The 22,150-nt window shown below is 42.5% G+C and overlaps 1 protein-coding gene across 5 annotated transcripts in view; it reads right to left on the bottom strand.

Moving 5' to 3' along the window:
- Positions 1–22,150, bottom strand: part of LOC106598556 (F-actin-uncapping protein LRRC16A) — a 294,757-nt gene that overhangs the window by 149,729 nt on the left and 122,878 nt on the right. The gene's annotated exons all lie outside the window — the stretch shown is intronic.

Raw genomic sequence — 22,150 nt, 5'->3', positions numbered from 1 at the left:
AACATGAGTATCTCTAACCAGCAGGTTAACTATAGACCAGTGGACTAATTGGGGTCAGTCCTACTATAGAAACAACATGAGTATCTCTAACCAGCAGGTTAACTATAGACCAGTGGACTAATTGGGGTCAGTCCTACTATAGAAACAACATGAGTATCTCTAACCAGCAGGTTAACTATAGACCAGTGGACTAATTGGGGTCAGTCCTACTATAGAAACAACATGAGTATCTCTAACCAGCAGGTTAACTATAGACCAGTGGACTAATTGGGGTCAGTCCTACTATAGAAACAACATGAGCATCTCTAACCAGCAGGTTAACTATAGACCAGTGGACTAATTGGGGTCAGTCCTACTATAGAAACAACATGAGTATCTCTAACCAGCAGGTTAACTATAGACCAGTGGACTAATTGGGGTCAGTCCTACTATAGAAACAACATGAGTATCTCTAACCAGCAGGTTAACTATAGACCAGTGGACTAATTGGGGTCAGTCCTACTATAGAAACAACATGAGTATCTCTAACCAGCAGGTTAACTATAGACCAGTGGACTAATTGGGGTCAGTCCTACTATAGAAACAACATGAGTATCTCTAACCAGCAGGTTAACTATAGACCAGTGGACTAATTGGGGTCAGTCCTACTATAGAAACAACATGAGTATCTCTAACCAGCAGGTTAACTATAGACCAGTGGACTAATTGGGGTCAGTCCTACTATAGAAACAACATGAGTATCTCTAACCAGCAGGTTAACTATAGACCAGTGGACTAATTGGGGTCAGTCCTACTATAGAAACAACATGAGTATCTCTAACCAGCAGGTTAACTATAGACCAGTGGACTAATTGGGGTCAGTCCTACTATAGAAACAACATGAGTATCTCTAACCAGCAGGTTAACTATAGACCAGTGGACTAATTGGGGTCAGTCCTACTATAGAAACAACATGAGTATCTCTAACCAGCAGGTTAACTATAGACCAGTGGACTAATTGGGGTCAGTCCTACTATAGAAACAACATGAGTATCTCTAACCAGCAGGTTAACTATAGACCAGTGGACTAATTGGGGTCAGTCCTACTATAGAAACAACATGAGTATCTCTAACCAGCAGGTTAACTATAGACCAGTGGACTAATTGGGGTCAGTCCTACTATAGAAACAACATGAGTATCTCTAACCAGCAGGTTAACTATAGACCAGTGGACTAATTGGGGTCAGTCCTACTATAGAAACAACATGAGTATCTCTAACCAGCAGGTTAACTATAGACCAGTGGACTAATTGGGGTCAGTCCTACTATAGAAACAACATGAGTATCTCTAACCAGCAGGTTAACTATAGACCAGTGGACTAATTGGGGTCAGTCCTACTATAGAAACAACATGAGTATCTCTAACCAGCAGGTTAACTATAGACCAGTGGACTAATTGGGGTCAGTCCTACTATAGAAACAACATGAGTATCTCTAACCAGCAGGTTAACTATAGACCAGTGGACTAATTGGGGTCAGTCCTACTATAGAAACAACATGAGTATCTCTAACCAGCAGGTTAACTATAGACCAGTGGACTAATTGGGGTCAGTCCTACTATAGAAACAACATGAGTATCTCTAACCAGCAGGTTAACTATAGACCAGTGGACTAATTGGGGTCAGTCCTACTATAGAAACAACATGAGTATCTCTAACCAGCAGGTTAACTATAGACCAGTGGACTAATTGGGGTCAGTCCTACTATAGAAACAACATGAGTATCTCTAACCAGCAGGTTAACTATAGACCAGTGGACTAATTGGGGTCAGTCCTACTATAGAAACAACATGAGTATCTCTAACCAGCAGGTTAACTATAGACCAGTGGACTAATTGGGGTCAGTCCTACTATAGAAACAACATGAGTATCTCTAACCAGCAGGTTAACTATAGACCAGTGGACTAATTGGGGTCAGTCCTACTATAGAAACAACATGAGTATCTCTAACCAGCAGGTTAACTATAGACCAGTGGACTAATTGGGGTCAGTCCTACTATAGAAACAACATGAGTATCTCTAACCAGCAGGTTAACTATAGACCAGTGGACTAATTGGGGTCAGTCCTACTATAGAAACAACATGAGTATCTCTAACCAGCAGGTTAACTATAGACCAGTGGACTAATTGGGGTCAGTCCTACTATAGAAACAACATGAGTATCTCTAACCAGCAGGTTAACTATAGACCAGTGGACTAATTGGGGTCAGTCCTACTATAGAAACAACATGAGTATCTCTAACCAGCAGGTTAACTATAGACCAGTGGACTAATTGGGGTCAGTCCTACTATAGAAACAACATGAGTATCTCTAACCAGCAGGTTAACTATAGACCAGTGGACTAATTGGGGTCAGTCCTACTATAGAAACAACATGAGTATCTCTAACCAGCAGGTTAACTATAGACCAGTGGACTAATTGGGGTCAGTCCTACTATAGAAACAACATGAGTATCTCTAACCAGCAGGTTAACTATAGACCAGTGGACTAATTGGGGTCAGTCCTACTATAGAAACAACATGAGTATCTCTAACCAGCAGGTTAACTATAGACCAGTGGACTAATTGGGGTCAGTCCTACTATAGAAACAACATGAGTATCTCTAACCAGCAGGTTAACTATAGACCAGTGGACTAATTGGGGTCAGTCCTACTATAGAAACAACATGAGTATCTCTAACCAGCAGGTTAACTATAGACCAGTGGACTAATTGGGGTCAGTCCTACTATAGAAACAACATGAGTATCTCTAACCAGCAGGTTAACTATAGACCAGTGGACTAATTGGGGTCAGTCCTACTATAGAAACAACATGAGTATCTCTAACCAGCAGGTTAACTATAGACCAGTGGACTAATTGGGGTCAGTCCTACTATAGAAACAACATGAGTATCTCTAACCAGCAGGTTAACTATAGACCAGTGGACTAATTGGGGTCAGTCCTACTATAGAAACAACATGAGTATCTCTAACCAGCAGGTTAACTATAGACCAGTGGACTAATTGGGGTCAGTCCTACTATAGAAACAACATGAGTATCTCTAACCAGCAGGTTAACTATAGACCAGTGGACTAATTGGGGTCAGTCCTACTATAGAAACAACATGAGTATCTCTAACCAGCAGGTTAACTATAGACCAGTGGACTAATTGGGGTCAGTCCTACTATAGAAACAACATGAGTATCTCTAACCAGCAGGTTAACTATAGACCAGTGGACTAATTGGGGTCAGTCCTACTATAGAAACAACATGAGTATCTCTAACCAGCAGGTTAACTATAGACCAGTGGACTAATTGGGGTCAGTCCTACTATAGAAACAACATGAGTATCTCTAACCAGCAGGTTAACTATAGACCAGTGGACTAATTGGGGTCAGTCCTACTATAGAAACAACATGAGTATCTCTAACCAGCAGGTTAACTATAGACCAGTGGACTAATTGGGGTCAGTCCTACTATAGAAACAACATGAGTATCTCTAACCAGCAGGTTAACTATAGACCAGTGGACTAATTGGGGTCAGTCCTACTATAGAAACAACATGAGTATCTCTAACCAGCAGGTTAACTATAGACCAGTGGACTAATTGGGGTCAGTCCTACTATAGAAACAACATGAGTATCTCTAACCAGCAGGTTAACTATAGACCAGTGGACTAATTGGGGTCAGTCCTACTATAGAAACAACATGAGTATCTCTAACCAGCAGGTTAACTATAGACCAGTGGACTAATTGGGGTCAGTCCTACTATAGAAACAACATGAGTATCTCTAACCAGCAGGTTAACTATAGACCAGTGGACTAATTGGGGTCAGTCCTACTATAGAAACAACATGAGTATCTCTAACCAGCAGGTTAACTATAGACCAGTGGACTAATTGGGGTCAGTCCTACTATAGAAACAACATGAGTATCTCTAACCAGCAGGTTAACTATAGACCAGTGGACTAATTGGGGTCAGTCCTACTATAGAAACAACATGAGTATCTCTAACCAGCAGGTTAACTATAGACCAGTGGACTAATTGGGGTCAGTCCTACTATAGAAACAACATGAGTATCTCTAACCAGCAGGTTAACTATAGACCAGTGGACTAATTGGGGTCAGTCCTACTATAGAAACAACATGAGTATCTCTAACCAGCAGGTTAACTATAGACCAGTGGACTAATTGGGGTCAGTCCTACTATAGAAACAACATGAGTATCTCTAACCAGCAGGTTAACTATAGACCAGTGGACTAATTGGGGTCAGTCCTACTATAGAAACAACATGAGTATCTCTAACCAGCAGGTTAACTATAGACCAGTGGACTAATTGGGGTCAGTCCTACTATAGAAACAACATGAGTATCTCTAACCAGCAGGTTAACTATAGACCAGTGGACTAATTGGGGTCAGTCCTACTATAGAAACAACATGAGTATCTCTAACCAGCAGGTTAACTATAGACCAGTGGACTAATTGGGGTCAGTCCTACTATAGAAACAACATGAGTATCTCTAACCAGCAGGTTAACTATAGACCAGTGGACTAATTGGGGTCAGTCCTACTATAGAAACAACATGAGCATCTCTAACCAGCAGGTTAACTATAGACCAGTGGACTAATTGGGGTCAGTCCTACTATAGAAACAACATGAGTATCTCTAACCAGCAGGTTAACTATAGACCAGTGGACTAATTGGGGTCAGTCCTACTATAGAAACAACATGAGTATCTCTAACCAGCAGGTTAACTATAGACCAGTGGACTAATTGGGGTCAGTCCTACTATAGAAACAACATGAGTATCTCTAACCAGCAGGTTAACTATAGACCAGTGGACTAATTGGGGTCAGTCCTACTATAGAAACAACATGAGTATCTCTAACCAGCAGGTTAACTATAGACCAGTGGACTAATTGGGGTCAGTCCTACTATAGAAACAACATGAGTATCTCTAACCAGCAGGTTAACTATAGACCAGTGGACTAATTGGGGTCAGTCCTACTATAGAAACAACATGAGTATCTCTAACCAGCAGGTTAACTATAGACCAGTGGACTAATTGGGGTCAGTCCTACTATAGAAACAACATGAGTATCTCTAACCAGCAGGTTAACTATAGACCAGTGGACTAATTGGGGTCAGTCCTACTATAGAAACAACATGAGTATCTCTAACCAGCAGGTTAACTATAGACCAGTGGACTAATTGGGGTCAGTCCTACTATAGAAACAACATGAGTATCTCTAACCAGCAGGTTAACTATAGACCAGTGGACTAATTGGGGTCAGTCCTACTATAGAAACAACATGAGTATCTCTAACCAGCAGGTTAACTATAGACCAGTGGACTAATTGGGGTCAGTCCTACTATAGAAACAACATGAGTATCTCTAACCAGCAGGTTAACTATAGACCAGTGGACTAATTGGGGTCAGTCCTACTATAGAAACAACATGAGTATCTCTAACCAGCAGGTTAACTATAGACCAGTGGACTAATTGGGGTCAGTCCTACTATAGAAACAACATGAGTATCTCTAACCAGCAGGTTAACTATAGACCAGTGGACTAATTGGGGTCAGTCCTACTATAGAAACAACATGAGTATCTCTAACCAGCAGGTTAACTATAGACCAGTGGACTAATTGGGGTCAGTCCTACTATAGAAACAACATGAGTATCTCTAACCAGCAGGTTAACTATAGACCAGTGGACTAATTGGGGTCAGTCCTACTATAGAAACAACATGAGTATCTCTAACCAGCAGGTTAACTATAGACCAGTGGACTAATTGGGGTCAGTCCTACTATAGAAACAACATGAGTATCTCTAACCAGCAGGTTAACTATAGACCAGTGGACTAATTGGGGTCAGTCCTACTATAGAAACAACATGAGTATCTCTAACCAGCAGGTTAACTATAGACCAGTGGACTAATTGGGGTCAGTCCTACTATAGAAACAACATGAGTATCTCTAACCAGCAGGTTAACTATAGACCAGTGGACTAATTGGGGTCAGTCCTACTATAGAAACAACATGAGTATCTCTAACCAGCAGGTTAACTATAGACCAGTGGACTAATTGGGGTCAGTCCTACTATAGAAACAACATGAGTATCTCTAACCAGCAGGTTAACTATAGACCAGTGGACTAATTGGGGTCAGTCCTACTATAGAAACAACATGAGTATCTCTAACCAGCAGGTTAACTATAGACCAGTGGACTAATTGGGGTCAGTCCTACTATAGAAACAACATGAGTATCTCTAACCAGCAGGTTAACTATAGACCAGTGGACTAATTGGGGTCAGTCCTACTATAGAAACAACATGAGTATCTCTAACCAGCAGGTTAACTATAGACCAGTGGACTAATTGGGGTCAGTCCTACTATAGAAACAACATGAGTATCTCTAACCAGCAGGTTAACTATAGACCAGTGGACTAATTGGGGTCAGTCCTACTATAGAAACAACATGAGTATCTCTAACCAGCAGGTTAACTATAGACCAGTGGACTAATTGGGGTCAGTCCTACTATAGAAACAACATGAGTATCTCTAACCAGCAGGTTAACTATAGACCAGTGGACTAATTGGGGTCAGTCCTACTATAGAAACAACATGAGTATCTCTAACCAGCAGGTTAACTATAGACCAGTGGACTAATTGGGGTCAGTCCTACTATAGAAACAACATGAGTATCTCTAACCAGCAGGTTAACTATAGACCAGTGGACTAATTGGGGTCAGTCCTACTATAGAAACAACATGAGTATCTCTAACCAGCAGGTTAACTATAGACCAGTGGACTAATTGGGGTCAGTCCTACTATAGAAACAACATGAGTATCTCTAACCAGCAGGTTAACTATAGACCAGTGGACTAATTGGGGTCAGTCCTACTATAGAAACAACATGAGTATCTCTAACCAGCAGGTTAACTATAGACCAGTGGACTAATTGGGGTCAGTCCTACTATAGAAACAACATGAGTATCTCTAACCAGCAGGTTAACTATAGACCAGTGGACTAATTGGGGTCAGTCCTACTATAGAAACAACATGAGTATCTCTAACCAGCAGGTTAACTATAGACCAGTGGACTAATTGGGGTCAGTCCTACTATAGAAACAACATGAGTATCTCTAACCAGCAGGTTAACTATAGACCAGTGGACTAATTGGGGTCAGTCCTACTATAGAAACAACATGAGTATCTCTAACCAGCAGGTTAACTATAGACCAGTGGACTAATTGGGGTCAGTCCTACTATAGAAACAACATGAGTATCTCTAACCAGCAGGTTAACTATAGACCAGTGGACTAATTGGGGTCAGTCCTACTATAGAAACAACATGAGTATCTCTAACCAGCAGGTTAACTATAGACCAGTGGACTAATTGGGGTCAGTCCTACTATAGAAACAACATGAGTATCTCTAACCAGCAGGTTAACTATAGACCAGTGGACTAATTGGGGTCAGTCCTACTATAGAAACAACATGAGTATCTCTAACCAGCAGGTTAACTATAGACCAGTGGACTAATTGGGGTCAGTCCTACTATAGAAACAACATGAGTATCTCTAACCAGCAGGTTAACTATAGACCAGTGGACTAATTGGGGTCAGTCCTACTATAGAAACAACATGAGTATCTCTAACCAGCAGGTTAACTATAGACCAGTGGACTAATTGGGGTCAGTCCTACTATAGAAACAACATGAGTATCTCTAACCAGCAGGTTAACTATAGACCAGTGGACTAATTGGGGTCAGTCCTACTATAGAAACAACATGAGTATCTCTAACCAGCAGGTTAACTATAGACCAGTGGACTAATTGGGGTCAGTCCTACTATAGAAACAACATGAGTATCTCTAACCAGCAGGTTAACTATAGACCAGTGGACTAATTGGGGTCAGTCCTACTATAGAAACAACATGAGTATCTCTAACCAGCAGGTTAACTATAGACCAGTGGACTAATTGGGGTCAGTCCTACTATAGAAACAACATGAGTATCTCTAACCAGCAGGTTAACTATAGACCAGTGGACTAATTGGGGTCAGTCCTACTATAGAAACAACATGAGTATCTCTAACCAGCAGGTTAACTATAGACCAGTGGACTAATTGGGGTCAGTCCTACTATAGAAACAACATGAGCATCTCTAACCAGCAGGTTAACTATAGACCAGTGGACTAATTGGGGTCAGTCCTACTATAGAAACAACATGAGTATCTCTAACCAGCAGGTTAACTATAGACCAGTGGACTAATTGGGGTCAGTCCTACTATAGAAACAACATGAGTATCTCTAACCAGCAGGTTAACTATAGACCAGTGGACTAATTGGGGTCAGTCCTACTATAGAAACAACATGAGTATCTCTAACCAGCAGGTTAACTATAGACCAGTGGACTAATTGGGGTCAGTCCTACTATAGAAACAACATGAGTATCTCTAACCAGCAGGTTAACTATAGACCAGTGGACTAATTGGGGTCAGTCCTACTATAGAAACAACATGAGTATCTCTAACCAGCAGGTTAACTATAGACCAGTGGACTAATTGGGGTCAGTCCTACTATAGAAACAACATGAGTATCTCTAACCAGCAGGTTAACTATAGACCAGTGGACTAATTGGGGTCAGTCCTACTATAGAAACAACATGAGTATCTCTAACCAGCAGGTTAACTATAGACCAGTGGACTAATTGGGGTCAGTCCTACTATAGAAACAACATGAGTATCTCTAACCAGCAGGTTAACTATAGACCAGTGGACTAATTGGGGTCAGTCCTACTATAGAAACAACATGAGCATCTCTAACCAGCAGGTTAACTATAGACCAGTGGACTAATTGGGGTCAGTCCTACTATAGAAACAACATGAGTATCTCTAACCAGCAGGTTAACTATAGACCAGTGGACTAATTGGGGTCAGTCCTACTATAGAAACAACATGAGTATCTCTAACCAGCAGGTTAACTATAGACCAGTGGACTAATTGGGGTCAGTCCTACTATAGAAACAACATGAGCATCTCTAACCAGCAGGTTAACTATAGACCAGTGGACTAATTGGGGTCAGTCCTACTATAGAAACAACATGAGTATCTCTAACCAGCAGGTTAACTATAGACCAGTGGACTAATTGGGGTCAGTCCTACTATAGAAACAACATGAGTATCTCTAACCAGCAGGTTAACTATAGACCAGTGGACTAATTGGGGTCAGTCCTACTATAGAAACAACATGAGCATCTCTAACCAGCAGGTTAACTATAGACCAGTGGACTAATTGGGGTCAGTCCTACTATAGAAACAACATGAGTATCTCTAACCAGCAGGTTAACTATAGACCAGTGGACTAATTGGGGTCAGTCCTACTATAGAAACAACATGAGTATCTCTAACCAGCAGGTTAACTATAGACCAGTGGACTAATTGGGGTCAGTCCTACTATAGAAACAACATGAGTATCTCTAACCAGCAGGTTAACTATAGACCAGTGGACTAATTGGGGTCAGTCCTACTATAGAAACAACATGAGTATCTCTAACCAGCAGGTTAACTATAGACCAGTGGACTAATTGGGGTCAGTCCTACTATAGAAACAACATGAGTATCTCTAACCAGCAGGTTAACTATAGACCAGTGGACTAATTGGGGTCAGTCCTACTATAGAAACAACATGAGCATCTCTAACCAGCAGGTTAACTATAGACCAGTGGACTAATTGGGGTCAGTCCTACTATAGAAACAACATGAGTATCTCTAACCAGCAGGTTAACTATAGACCAGTGGACTAATTGGGGTCAGTCCTACTATAGAAACAACATGAGTATCTCTAACCAGCAGGTTAACTATAGACCAGTGGACTAATTGGGGTCAGTCCTACTATAGAAACAACATGAGTATCTCTAACCAGCAGGTTAACTATAGACCAGTGGACTAATTGGGGTCAGTCCTACTATAGAAACAACATGAGTATCTCTAACCAGCAGGTTAACTATAGACCAGTGGACTAATTGGGGTCAGTCCTACTATAGAAACAACATGAGTATCTCTAACCAGCAGGTTAACTATAGACCAGTGGACTAATTGGGGTCAGTCCTACTATAGAAACAACATGAGTATCTCTAACCAGCAGGTTAACTATAGACCAGTGGACTAATTGGGGTCAGTCCTACTATAGAAACAACATGAGTATCTCTAACCAGCAGGTTAACTATAGACCAGTGGACTAATTGGGGTCAGTCCTACTATAGAAACAACATGAGTATCTCTAACCAGCAGGTTAACTATAGACCAGTGGACTAATTGGGGTCAGTCCTACTATAGAAACAACATGAGCATCTCTAACCAGCAGGTTAACTATAGACCAGTGGACTAATTGGGGTCAGTCCTACTATAGAAACAACATGAGTATCTCTAACCAGCAGGTTAACTATAGACCAGTGGACTAATTGGGGTCAGTCCTACTATAGAAACAACATGAGTATCTCTAACCAGCAGGTTAACTATAGACCAGTGGACTAATTGGGGTCAGTCCTACTATAGAAACAACATGAGCATCTCTAACCAGCAGGTTAACTATAGACCAGTGGACTAATTGGGGTCAGTCCTACTATAGAAACAACATGAGTATCTCTAACCAGCAGGTTAACTATAGACCAGTGGACTAATTGGGGTCAGTCCTACTATAGAAACAACATGAGTATCTCTAACCAGCAGGTTAACTATAGACCAGTGGACTAATTGGGGTCAGTCCTACTATAGAAACAACATGAGTATCTCTAACCAGCAGGTTAACTATAGACCAGTGGACTAATTGGGGTCAGTCCTACTATAGAAACAACATGAGTATCTCTAACCAGCAGGTTAACTATAGACCAGTGGACTAATTGGGGTCAGTCCTACTATAGAAACAACATGAGTATCTCTAACCAGCAGGTTAACTATAGACCAGTGGACTAATTGGGGTCAGTCCTACTATAGAAACAACATGAGTATCTCTAACCAGCAGGTTAACTATAGACCAGTGGACTAATTGGGGTCAGTCCTACTATAGAAACAACATGAGCATCTCTAACCAGCAGGTTAACTATAGACCAGTGGACTAATTGGGGTCAGTCCTACTATAGAAACAACATGAGTATCTCTAACCAGCAGGTTAACTATAGACCAGTGGACTAATTGGGGTCAGTCCTACTATAGAAACAACATGAGTATCTCTAACCAGCAGGTTAACTATAGACCAGTGGACTAATTGGGGTCAGTCCTACTATAGAAACAACATGAGTATCTCTAACCAGCAGGTTAACTATAGACCAGTGGACTAATTGGGGTCAGTCCTACTATAGAAACAACATGAGTATCTCTAACCAGCAGGTTAACTATAGACCAGTGGACTAATTGGGGTCAGTCCTACTATAGAAACAACATGAGTATCTCTAACCAGCAGGTTAACTATAGACCAGTGGACTAATTGGGGTCAGTCCTACTATAGAAACAACATGAGTATCTCTAACCAGCAGGTTAACTATAGACCAGTGGACTAATTGGGGTCAGTCCTACTATAGAAACAACATGAGTATCTCTAACCAGCAGGTTAACTATAGACCAGTGGACTAATTGGGGTCAGTCCTACTATAGAAACAACATGAGTATCTCTAACCAGCAGGTTAACTATAGACCAGTGGACTAATTGGGGTCAGTCCTACTATAGAAACAACATGAGTATCTCTAACCAGCAGGTTAACTATAGACCAGTGGACTAATTGGGGTCAGTCCTACTATAGAAACAACATGAGTATCTCTAACCAGCAGGTTAACTATAGACCAGTGGACTAATTGGGGTCAGTCCTACTATAGAAACAACATGAGTATCTCTAACCAGCAGGTTAACTATAGACCAGTGGACTAATTGGGGTCAGTCCTACTATAGAAACAACATGAGTATCTCTAACCAGCAGGTTAACTATAGACCAGTGGACTAATTGGGGTCAGTCCTACTATAGAAACAACATGAGTATCTCTAACCAGCAGGTTAACTATAGACCAGTGGACTAATTGGGGTCAGTCCTACTATAGAAACAACATGAGTATCTCTAACCAGCAGGTTAACTATAGACCAGTGGACTAATTGGGGTCAGTCCTACTATAGAAACAACATGAGTATCTCTAACCAGCAGGTTAACTATAGACCAGTGGACTAATTGGGGTCAGTCCTACTATAGAAACAACATGAGTATCTCTAACCAGCAGGTTAACTATAGACCAGTGGACTAATTGGGGTCAGTCCTACTATAGAAACAACATGAGTATCTCTAACCAGCAGGTTAACTATAGACCAGTGGACTAATTGGGGTCAGTCCTACTATAGAAACAACATGAGTATCTCTAACCAGCAGGTTAACTATAGACCAGTGGACTAATTGGGGTCAGTCCTACTATAGAAACAACATGAGTATCTCTAACCAGCAGGTTAACTATAGACCAGTGGACTAATTGGGGTCAGTCCTACTATAGAAACAACATGAGTATCTCTAACCAGCAGGTTAACTATAGACCAGTGGACTAATTGGGGTCAGTCCTACTATAGAAACAACATGAGTATCTCTAACCAGCAGGTTAACTATAGACCAGTGGACTAATTGGGGTCAGTCCTACTATAGAAACAACATGAGTATCTCTAACCAGCAGGTTAACTATAGACCAGTGGACTAATTGGGGTCAGTCCTACTATAGAAACAACATGAGTATCTCTAACCAGCAGGTTAACTATAGACCAGTGGACTAATTGGGGTCAGTCCTACTATAGAAACAACATGAGTATCTCTAACCAGCAGGTTAACTATAGACCAGTGGACTAATTGGGGTCAGTCCTACTATAGAAACAACATGAGTATCTCTAACCAGCAGGTTAACTATAGACCAGTGGACTAATTGGGGTCAGTCCTACTATAGAAACAACATGAGCATCTCTAACCAGCAGGTTAACTATAGACCAGTGGACTAATTGGGGTCAGTCCTACTATAGAAACAACATGAGTATCTCTAACCAGCAGGTTAACTATAGACCAGTGGACTAATTGGGGTCAGTCCTACTATAGAAACAACATGAGTATCTCTAACCAGCAGGTTAACTATAGACCAGTGGACTAATTGGGGTCAGTCCTACTATAGAAACAACATGAGTATCTCTAACCAGCAGGTTAACTATAGACCAGTGGACTAATTGGGGTCAGTCCTACTATAGAAACAACATGAGTATCTCTAACCAGCAGGTTAACTATAGACCAGTGGACTAATTGGGGTCAGTCCTACTATAGAAACAACATGAGCATCTCTAACCAGCAGGTTAACTATAGACCAGTGGACTAATTGGGGTCAGTCCTACTATAGAAACAACATGAGTATCTCTAACCAGCAGGTTAACTATAGACCAGTGGACTAATTGGGGTCAGTCCTACTATAGAAACAACATGAGCATCTCTAACCAGCAGGTTAACTATAGACCAGTGGACTAATTGGGGTCAGTCCTACTATAGAAACAACATGAGTATCTCTAACCAGCAGGTTAACTATAGACCAGTGGACTAATTGGGGTCAGTCCTACTATAGAAACAACATGAGTATCTCTAACCAGCAGGTTAACTATAGACCAGTGGACTAATTGGGGTCAGTCCTACTATAGAAACAACATGAGTATCTCTAACCAGCAGGTTAACTATAGACCAGTGGACTAATTGGGGTCAGTCCTACTATAGAAACAACATGAGTATCTCTAACCAGCAGGTTAACTATAGACCAGTGGACTAATTGGGGTCAGTCCTACTATAGAAACAACATGAGCATCATCATCTTCCTCAGTGATGAAGTTGGGGGCAGGTTATGAGGTTATGGTTATTTAACCTCTCTGGGCCCAGTGGGACGCCCACCTACTCAACAGCCAGTTGAATCCTGTGGCGCGTTATTCAAATCCTTAGATATGCTATTACTTCAATTTTTCAAAAATATGACTATTTTACACCATTTTAAAGATAAGACTCTCGTTAATCTAACCACACTGTCCGATTTCAAAAAGGCTTTACAACGAAAGCAAAACATTAGATTATGTCAGCAGAGTACCCAGCCAGAAATAATCAGACACCCATTTTTCAAGCAAGCATATACTGTCACATAAACCCAAACCACAGCTAAATGTAGCACTAACCTTTGATGATCTTCATCAGATGACAATCTTAGGACATTATGTTATACAATACATGCATGTTTTGTTCAATCAAGTTCATATTTATATCAAAAACCAGCTTTTTACATTAGCATGTGACTAGCATTCCCACCGAACACTGCCGGTGAATTTACTAAATTACTCACGATAAACGTTCACAAAAAGCATAACAATTATTTTAAGAATTATAGATACAGAACTCCTCTATGCACTGGATATGTCCGATTTTAAAATAGCTTTTCGGTGAAAGCACATTTTGCAATATTCTCAGTAGATAGCCCGGCATCACAGGGCCAGCTATTTAGACACCCAGCAGGTTTAGCACTCATCAAAGTCAGATTTACTATAAGAAAAATGTTATTACCTTTGTTGTCCTCGTCAGAATGCACTCCCAGGACTTCTACTTCAATAACAAATGTTGGTTTGGTCCAAAATAATCCATCGTTATATCCAAACAGCGGCGTTTTGTTCGTGCGTTCTAGACACTATCCTAAAGGCTAAATAAGGGTGACGAGCATGGCGCAATTCGTGACAAAAGAATTCTAAATATTCCATTACTGTACTTCGAAGCATGTCAACCGCTGTTTAAAATAAATTTTTATGCCATTTTTCTCATAAAAAAGCGATAATATTCCGACCGGGAATCTGCGTTTAGATAAACAGACAAAGGAAAAGAAAGCATTCGGTCGAAGCGGCACGCGCCTAAGCCCATAGTACTCTGAGTGGCCACTTGCCAAAAGCGATAAAGTGTTTCAGCCAGAGCCTGCCTCGATATCGTTCAACTTTTTCCCGGGCTCTGAGACCCTATGGAAGACGTAGGAAGTGTCACGTTATTGCACAGATCCTGAGTCTTCAATAAAAAGAGCCAAGATGAAACACTACTTCTCAGACAGGCCACTTCCTGCTTGAAATCTTCTCAGGTTTTGGCCTGCCATAGGAGTTCTGTTATACTCACAGACACCATTCAAACAGTTTTAGAAACTTTAGGGTGTTTTCTATCCAAAGCCAATAATTATATGCATATTCTAGTTACTGGGCAGGAGTAGTAACCAGATTAAATCGGGTACGTTTTTTATCCAGCCGTGTCAATACTGCCCCCTAGCCCTAACAGGTTAAGGTGGTTTACAATTTGTCTGGTTGAGAGACTAAAAGAGGGGGCTTGACGGACTTCCAGCACCAATGTCTCAGTGCTGTTCCATTAGCCTCCCTCCCTCTGCAGTAACAGTATTGTTCCATTAGACTCCCTCCCTCTGCAGTAACAGTGCTGTTCCATAAGCCTCCCTCCCTCTGCAGTAACAGTATTGTTCCATTAGACTCCCTCCCTCTGCAGTAACAGTATTGTTCCATTAGACTCCCTCCCTCTGCAGTAACAGTGCTGTTCCATTAGACTCCCTCCCTCTGCAGTAACAGTATTGTTCCATTAGACTCCCTCCCTCTGCAGTAACAGTATTGTTCCATTAGACTCCCTCCCTCTGCAGTAACAGTGCTGTTCCATTAGCCTCCCTCCCTCTGCAGTAACAGTGCTGTTCCATTAGACTCCCTCCCTCTGCAGTAACAGTATTGTTCCATTAGACTCCCTCCCTCTGCAGTAACAGTGCTGTTCCATTAGACTCCACTCCCTCTGCAGTAGCAGTATTGTTCCATTAGACTCCCTCCCTTTGCAGTAACAGTATTGTTCCATTAGACTCCCTCCCTCTGCAGTAACAGTGCTGTTCCATTAGACTCCCTCCCTCTGCAGTAACAGTATTGTTCCATTAGACTCCCTCCCTCTGCAGTAACAGTATTGTTCCATTAGACTCCCTCCTCTGCAGTAACAGTATTGTTCCATTAGACTCCCTCCCTCTGCAGTAACAGTATTGTTCCATTAGCCTCCCTCCCTCTGCAGTAACAGTATTGTTCCATTAGACTCCCTCCCTCTGCAGTAACAGTATTGTTCCATTAGACTCCCTCCCTCTGCAGTAACAGTATTGTTCCATTAGACTCCCTCCCTCTGCAGTAACAGTATTGTTCCATTAGACTCCCTCCCTCTGCAGTAACAGTATTGTTCCATTAGACTCCCTCCCTCTGCAGTAACAGTATTGTTCCATTAGACTCCCTCCCTCTGCAGTAACAGTATTGTTCCATTAGACTCCCTCCCTCTGCAGTAACAGTATTGTTCCATTAGACTCCCCTCCCTCTGCAGTAACAGTATTGTTCCATTAGACTCCCTCCCTCTGCAGTAACAGTATTGTTCCATTAGACTCCCTCCCTCTGCAGTAACAGTATTGTTCCATTAGACTCCCTCCCTCTGCAGTAACAGTATTGTTCCATTAGACTCCCTCCCTCTGCAGTAACAGTGCTGTTCCATTAGACTCCCTCCCTCTGCAGTAACAGTATTGTTCCATTAGGCTCCCTCCCTCTGCAGTAACAGTATTGTTCCATTAGACTCCCTCCCTCTGCAGTAACAGTATTGTTCCATTAGACTCCCCTCCCTCTGCAGTAACAGTATTGTTCCATTAGACTCCCCTCCCTCTGCAGTAACAGTATTGTTCCATTAGACTCCCTCCCTCTGCAGTAACAGTATTGTTCCATTAGACTCCCTCCCTCTGCTGTAACAGTATTGTTCCATTAGACTCCCTCCCTCTGCAGTAACAGTATTGTTCCATTAGACTCCCCTCCTTCTGCAGTAACAGTATTGTTCCATTAGACTCCCTCCCTCTGCAGTAACAGTATTGTTCCATTAGACTCCCCTCCTCTGCAGTAACAGTGCTGTTCCATTAGACTCCCTCCCTCTGCAGTAACAGTGCTGTTCCATTAGACTCCCTCCCTCTGCAGTAACAGTATTGTTCCATTAGACTCCCTCCCTCTGCTGTAACAGTATTGTTCCATTAGACTCCCTCCCTCTGCAGTAACAGTATTGTTCCATTAGACTCCCTCCCTCTGCAGTAACAGTGCTGTTCCATTAGACTCCCTCCCTCTGCAGTAACAGTATTGTTCCATTAGACTCCCTCCCTCTGCAGTAACAGTATTGTTCCATTAGACTCCCTCCCTCTGCAGTAACAGTATTGTTCCATTAGACTCCCTCCCTCTGCAGTAACAGTATTGTTCCATTAGACTCCCTCCCTCTGCAGTAACAGTATTGTTCCATTAGACTCCCCTCCCTCTGCAGTAACAGTATTGTTCCATTAGACTCCCTCCCTCTGCAGTAACAGTATTGTTCCATTAGACTCCCTCCCTCTGCAGTAACAGTATTGTTCCATTAGACTCCCTCCCTCTGCAGTAACAGTATTGTTCCATTAGACTCCCTCCCTCTGCAGTAACAGTATTGTTCCATTAGACTCCCTCCCTCTGCAGTAACAGTATTGTTCCATTAGACTCCCTCCCTCTGCAGTAACAGTATTGTTCCATTAGACTCCCTCCCTCTGCTGTAACAGTATTGTTCCATTAGACTCCCTCCCTCTGCAGTAACAGTGCTGTTCCATTAGACTCCCTCCCTCTGCTGTAACAGTATTGTTCCATTAGACTCCCTCCCTCTGCAGTAACAGTATTGTTCCATTAGACTCCCTCCCTCTGCAGTAACAGTATTGTTCCATTAGACTCCCTCCCTCTGCAGTAACAGTATTGTTCCATTAGACTCCCTCCCTCTGCAGTAACAGTATTGTTCCATTAGACTCCCTCCCTCTGCAGTAACAGTGCTGTTCCATTAGACTCCCTCCCTCTGCAGTAACAGTGCTGTTCCATTAGACTCCCTCCCTCTGCTGTAACAGTATTGTTCCATTAGACTCCCTCCCTCTGCAGTAACAGTATTGTTCCATTAGACTCCCTCCCTCTGCAGTAACAGTGCTGTTCCATTAGACTCCCTCCCTCTGCAGTAACAGTATTGTTCCATTAGACTCCCTCCCTCTGCAGTAACAGTATTGTTCCATTAGACTCCCTCCCTCTGCAGTAACAGTGCTGTTCCATTAGACTCCCTCCCTCTGCTGTAACAGTATTGTTCCATTAGACTCCCTCCCTCTGCAGTAACAGTATTGTTCCATTAGACTCCCTCCCTCTGCAGTAACAGTGCTGTTCCATTAGACTCCCCTCCCTCTGCAGTAACAGTATTGTTCCATTAGACTCCCTCCCTCTGCAATAACAGTATTGTTCCATTAGACTCCCTCCCTCTGCTGTAACAGTATTGTTCCATTAGACTCCCTCCCTCTGCAGTAACAGTATTGTTCCATTAGACTCCCTCCCTCTGCAGTAACAGTGCTGTTCCATTAGACTCCCTCCCTCTGCAGTAACAGTATTGTTCCATTAGACTCCCTCCCTCTGCAGTAACAGTATTGTTCCATTAGACTCCCTCCCTCTGCAGTAACAGTGCTGTTCCATTAGACTCCCTCCCTCTGCAGTAACAGTATTGTTCCATTAGACTCCCCTCCCTCTGCAGTAACAGTATTGTTCCATTAGCCTCCCTCCCTCTGCAGTAACAGTGCTGTTCCATTAGACTCCCTCCCTCTGCAGTAACAGTATTGTTCCATTAGACTCCCTCCCTCTGCAGTAACAGTATTGTTCCATTAGACTCCCTCCCTCTGCAGTAACAGTATTGTTCCATTAGACTCCCTCCCTCTGCAGTAACAGTATTGTTCCATTAGACTCCCTCCCTCTGCAGTAACAGTATTGTTCCATTAGACTCCCTCCCTCTGCAGTAACAGTATTGTTCCATTAGACTCCCTCCCTCTGCTGTAACAGTATTGTTCCATTAGACTCCCTCCCTCTGCAGTAACAGTATTGTTCCATTAGACTCCCTCCCTCTGCAGTAACAGTATTGTTCCATTAGACTCCCTCCCTCTGCAGTAACAGTATTGTTCCATTAGACTCCCTCCCTCTGCAGTAACAGTGCTGTTCCATTAGACTCCCTCCCTCTGCAGTAACAGTATTGTTCCATTAGACTCCCTCCCTCTGCTGTAACAGTATTGTTCCATTAGACTCCCTCCCTCTGCAGTAACAGTGCTGTTCCATTAGACTCCCTCCCTCTGCAGTAACAGTATTGTTCCATTAGACTCCCTCCCTCTGCAGTAACAGTATTGTTCCATTAGACTCCCTCCCTCTGCAGTAACAGTGCTGTTCCATTAGACTCCCTCCCTCTGCAGTAACAGTATTGTTCCATTAGACTCCACTCCCTCTGCAGTAACAGTGCTGTTCCATTAGACTCCCTCCCTCTGCAGTAACAGTATTGTTCCATTAGACTCCCTCCCTCTGCAGTAACAGTATTGTTCCATTAGACTCCACTCCCTCTGCAGTAACAGTGCTGTTCCATTAGACTCCCTCCCTCTGCAGTAACAGTATTGTTCCATTAGACTCCACTCCCTCTGCAGTAACAGTGCTGTTCCATTAGACTCCCTCCCTCTGCAGTAACAGTATTGTTCCATTAGACTCCCTCCCTCTGCAGTAACAGTATTGTTCCATTAGACTCCCTCCCTCTGCAGTAACAGTATTGTTCCATTAGACTCCCTCCCTCTGCAGTAACAGTATTGTTCCATTAGACTCCCTCCCTCAGCAGTAACAGTATTGTTCCATTAGACTCCCTCCCTCTGCAGTAACAGTATTGTTCCATTAGACTCCCTCCCTCTGCAGTAACAGTATTGTTCCATTAGACTCCCTCCCTCTGCAGTAACAGTATTGTTCCATTAGACTCCCTCCCTCTGCAGTAACAGTATTGTTCCATTAGACTCCCTCCCTCTGCAGTAACAGTATTGTTCCATTAGACTCCCTCCCTCTGCAGTAACAGTATTGTTCCATTAGACTCCCTCCCTCTGCAGTAACAGTGCTGTTCCATTAGACTCCCTCCCTCTGCAGTAACAGTATTGTTCCATTAGACTCCCTCCCTCTGCTGTAACAGTATTGTTCCATTAGACTCCCTCCCTCTGCTGTAACAGTATTGTTCCATTAGACTCCCTCCCTCTGCAGTAACAGTATTGTTCCATTAGACTCCCTCCCTCTGCTGTAACAGTATTGTTCCATTAGACTCCCTCCCTCTGCTGTAACAGTATTGTTCCATTAGACTCCCTCCCTCTGCTGTAACAGTATTGTTCCATTAGACTCCCTCCCTCTGCTGTAACAGTATTGTTCCATTAGACTCCCTCCCTCTGCAGTAACAGTATTGTTCCATTAGACTCCCTCCCTCTGCAGTAACAGTGCTGTTCCATTAGACTCCCTCCCTCTGCAGTAACAGTATTGTTCCATTAGACTCCCTCCTCTGCAGTAACAGTGCTGTTCCATTAGACTCCCCTCCCTCTGCAGTAACAGTATTGTTCCATTAGACTCCCTCCCTCTGCTGTAACAGTATTGTTCCATTAGACTCCCTCCCTCTGCTGTAACAGTATTGTTCCATTAGACTCCCTCCCTCTGCAGTAACAGTGCTGTTCCATTAGACTCCCTCCCTCTGCAGTAACAGTATTGTTCCATTAGACTCCCTCCCTCTGCAGTAACAGTATTGTTCCATTAGACTCCCTCCCTCTGCAGTAACAGTATTGTTCCATTAGACTCCCTCCCTCTGCTGTAACAGTATTGTTCCATTAGACTCCCTCCCTCTGCAGTAACAGTGCTGTTCCATTAGACTCCCTCCCTCTGCAGTAACAGGGTCATTAATTAGTGTTAATGTTAATTCATGTTACTAACAACATGCTGGTTGGTGAGAACAGTTTAATCAGAGGTGGGAACAGAGGCCCACTGAGTAATTGATCTCCTATGATGATGCTCAACTAAGCAATACGCCACGAGGGGGGTGTGGTATATGACCAATATAGCACGGCTAAGGGCTGTTCTTAAAGCACGACGCAACACGGAGTGCCTGGATCCAGTCCTTATCCGTGGTATATTGACCATACACCACCAACCCCTGAGGTGCCTTAGTGCTGTTAGAAACTGGTTACCAACGTAATTAGAGCAGTACAAATACATGTTTTATCATACCCGTGGTATACGGTCTGTTATAAACTGGTTACCAACGTAATTAGAGCAGTACAAATACATGTTTTATCATACCCGTGGTATACGGTCTGTTATAAACTGGTTACCAACGTAATTAGAGCAGTACAAATACATGTTTTATCATACCCGTGGTATACGGTCTGTTATAAACTGGTTACTAACGTAATTAGAGCAGTACAAATACATGTTTTATCATACCCGTGGTATACGGTCTGTTATAAACTGGTTACCAACGTAATTAGAGCAGTACAAATACATGTTTTATCATACCCGTGGTATACGGTCTGTTATAAACTGGTTACCAACGTAATTAGAGCAGTACAAATACATGTTTTATCATACCCGTGGTATACGGTCTGTTAGAAACTGGTTACCAACGTAATTAGAGCAGTACAAATACATGTTTTATCATACCCGTGGTATACGGTCTGTTATAAACTGGTTACCAACGTAATTAGAGTAGTACAAATACATGTTTTATCATACCCGTGGTATACGGTCTGTTATAAACTGGTTACTAACGTAATTAGAGCAGTACAAATACATGTTTTATCATACCCGTGGTATACGGTCTGTTATAAACTGGTTACTAACGTAATTAGAGCAGTACAAATACATGTTTTATCATACCCGTGGTATACGGTCTGTTATAAACTGGTTACTAACGTAATTAGAGCAGTACAAATACATGTTTTATCATACCCGTGGTATACGGTCTATTATAAACTGGGTGGTTCCAGCCCTGAATGCTGATTGGCTGACAGCCGTGGTGTATCAGACCATATACCACGGGTATGACAAAACATTTATTTTTACTGCTCTAATTACATTGGTAACCAGTTTATAACAGCAACAAGGCACCTCTGGGGTTTGTGATATATGGCCAATATACCACGACTAAGGGCTGTGCCTATGAAAAGCCCGTAGCTGTGGTATATTGGC

Source organism: Salmo salar, chromosome ssa05, assembly GCF_905237065.1.
Source record: "Salmo salar chromosome ssa05, Ssal_v3.1, whole genome shotgun sequence".
Lineage (NCBI taxonomy): Eukaryota > Metazoa > Chordata > Actinopteri > Salmoniformes > Salmonidae > Salmo > Salmo salar.
Note: the sequence above shows the minus strand (reverse complement) of the source record. Positions and strands in the feature narration are given on the sequence as shown.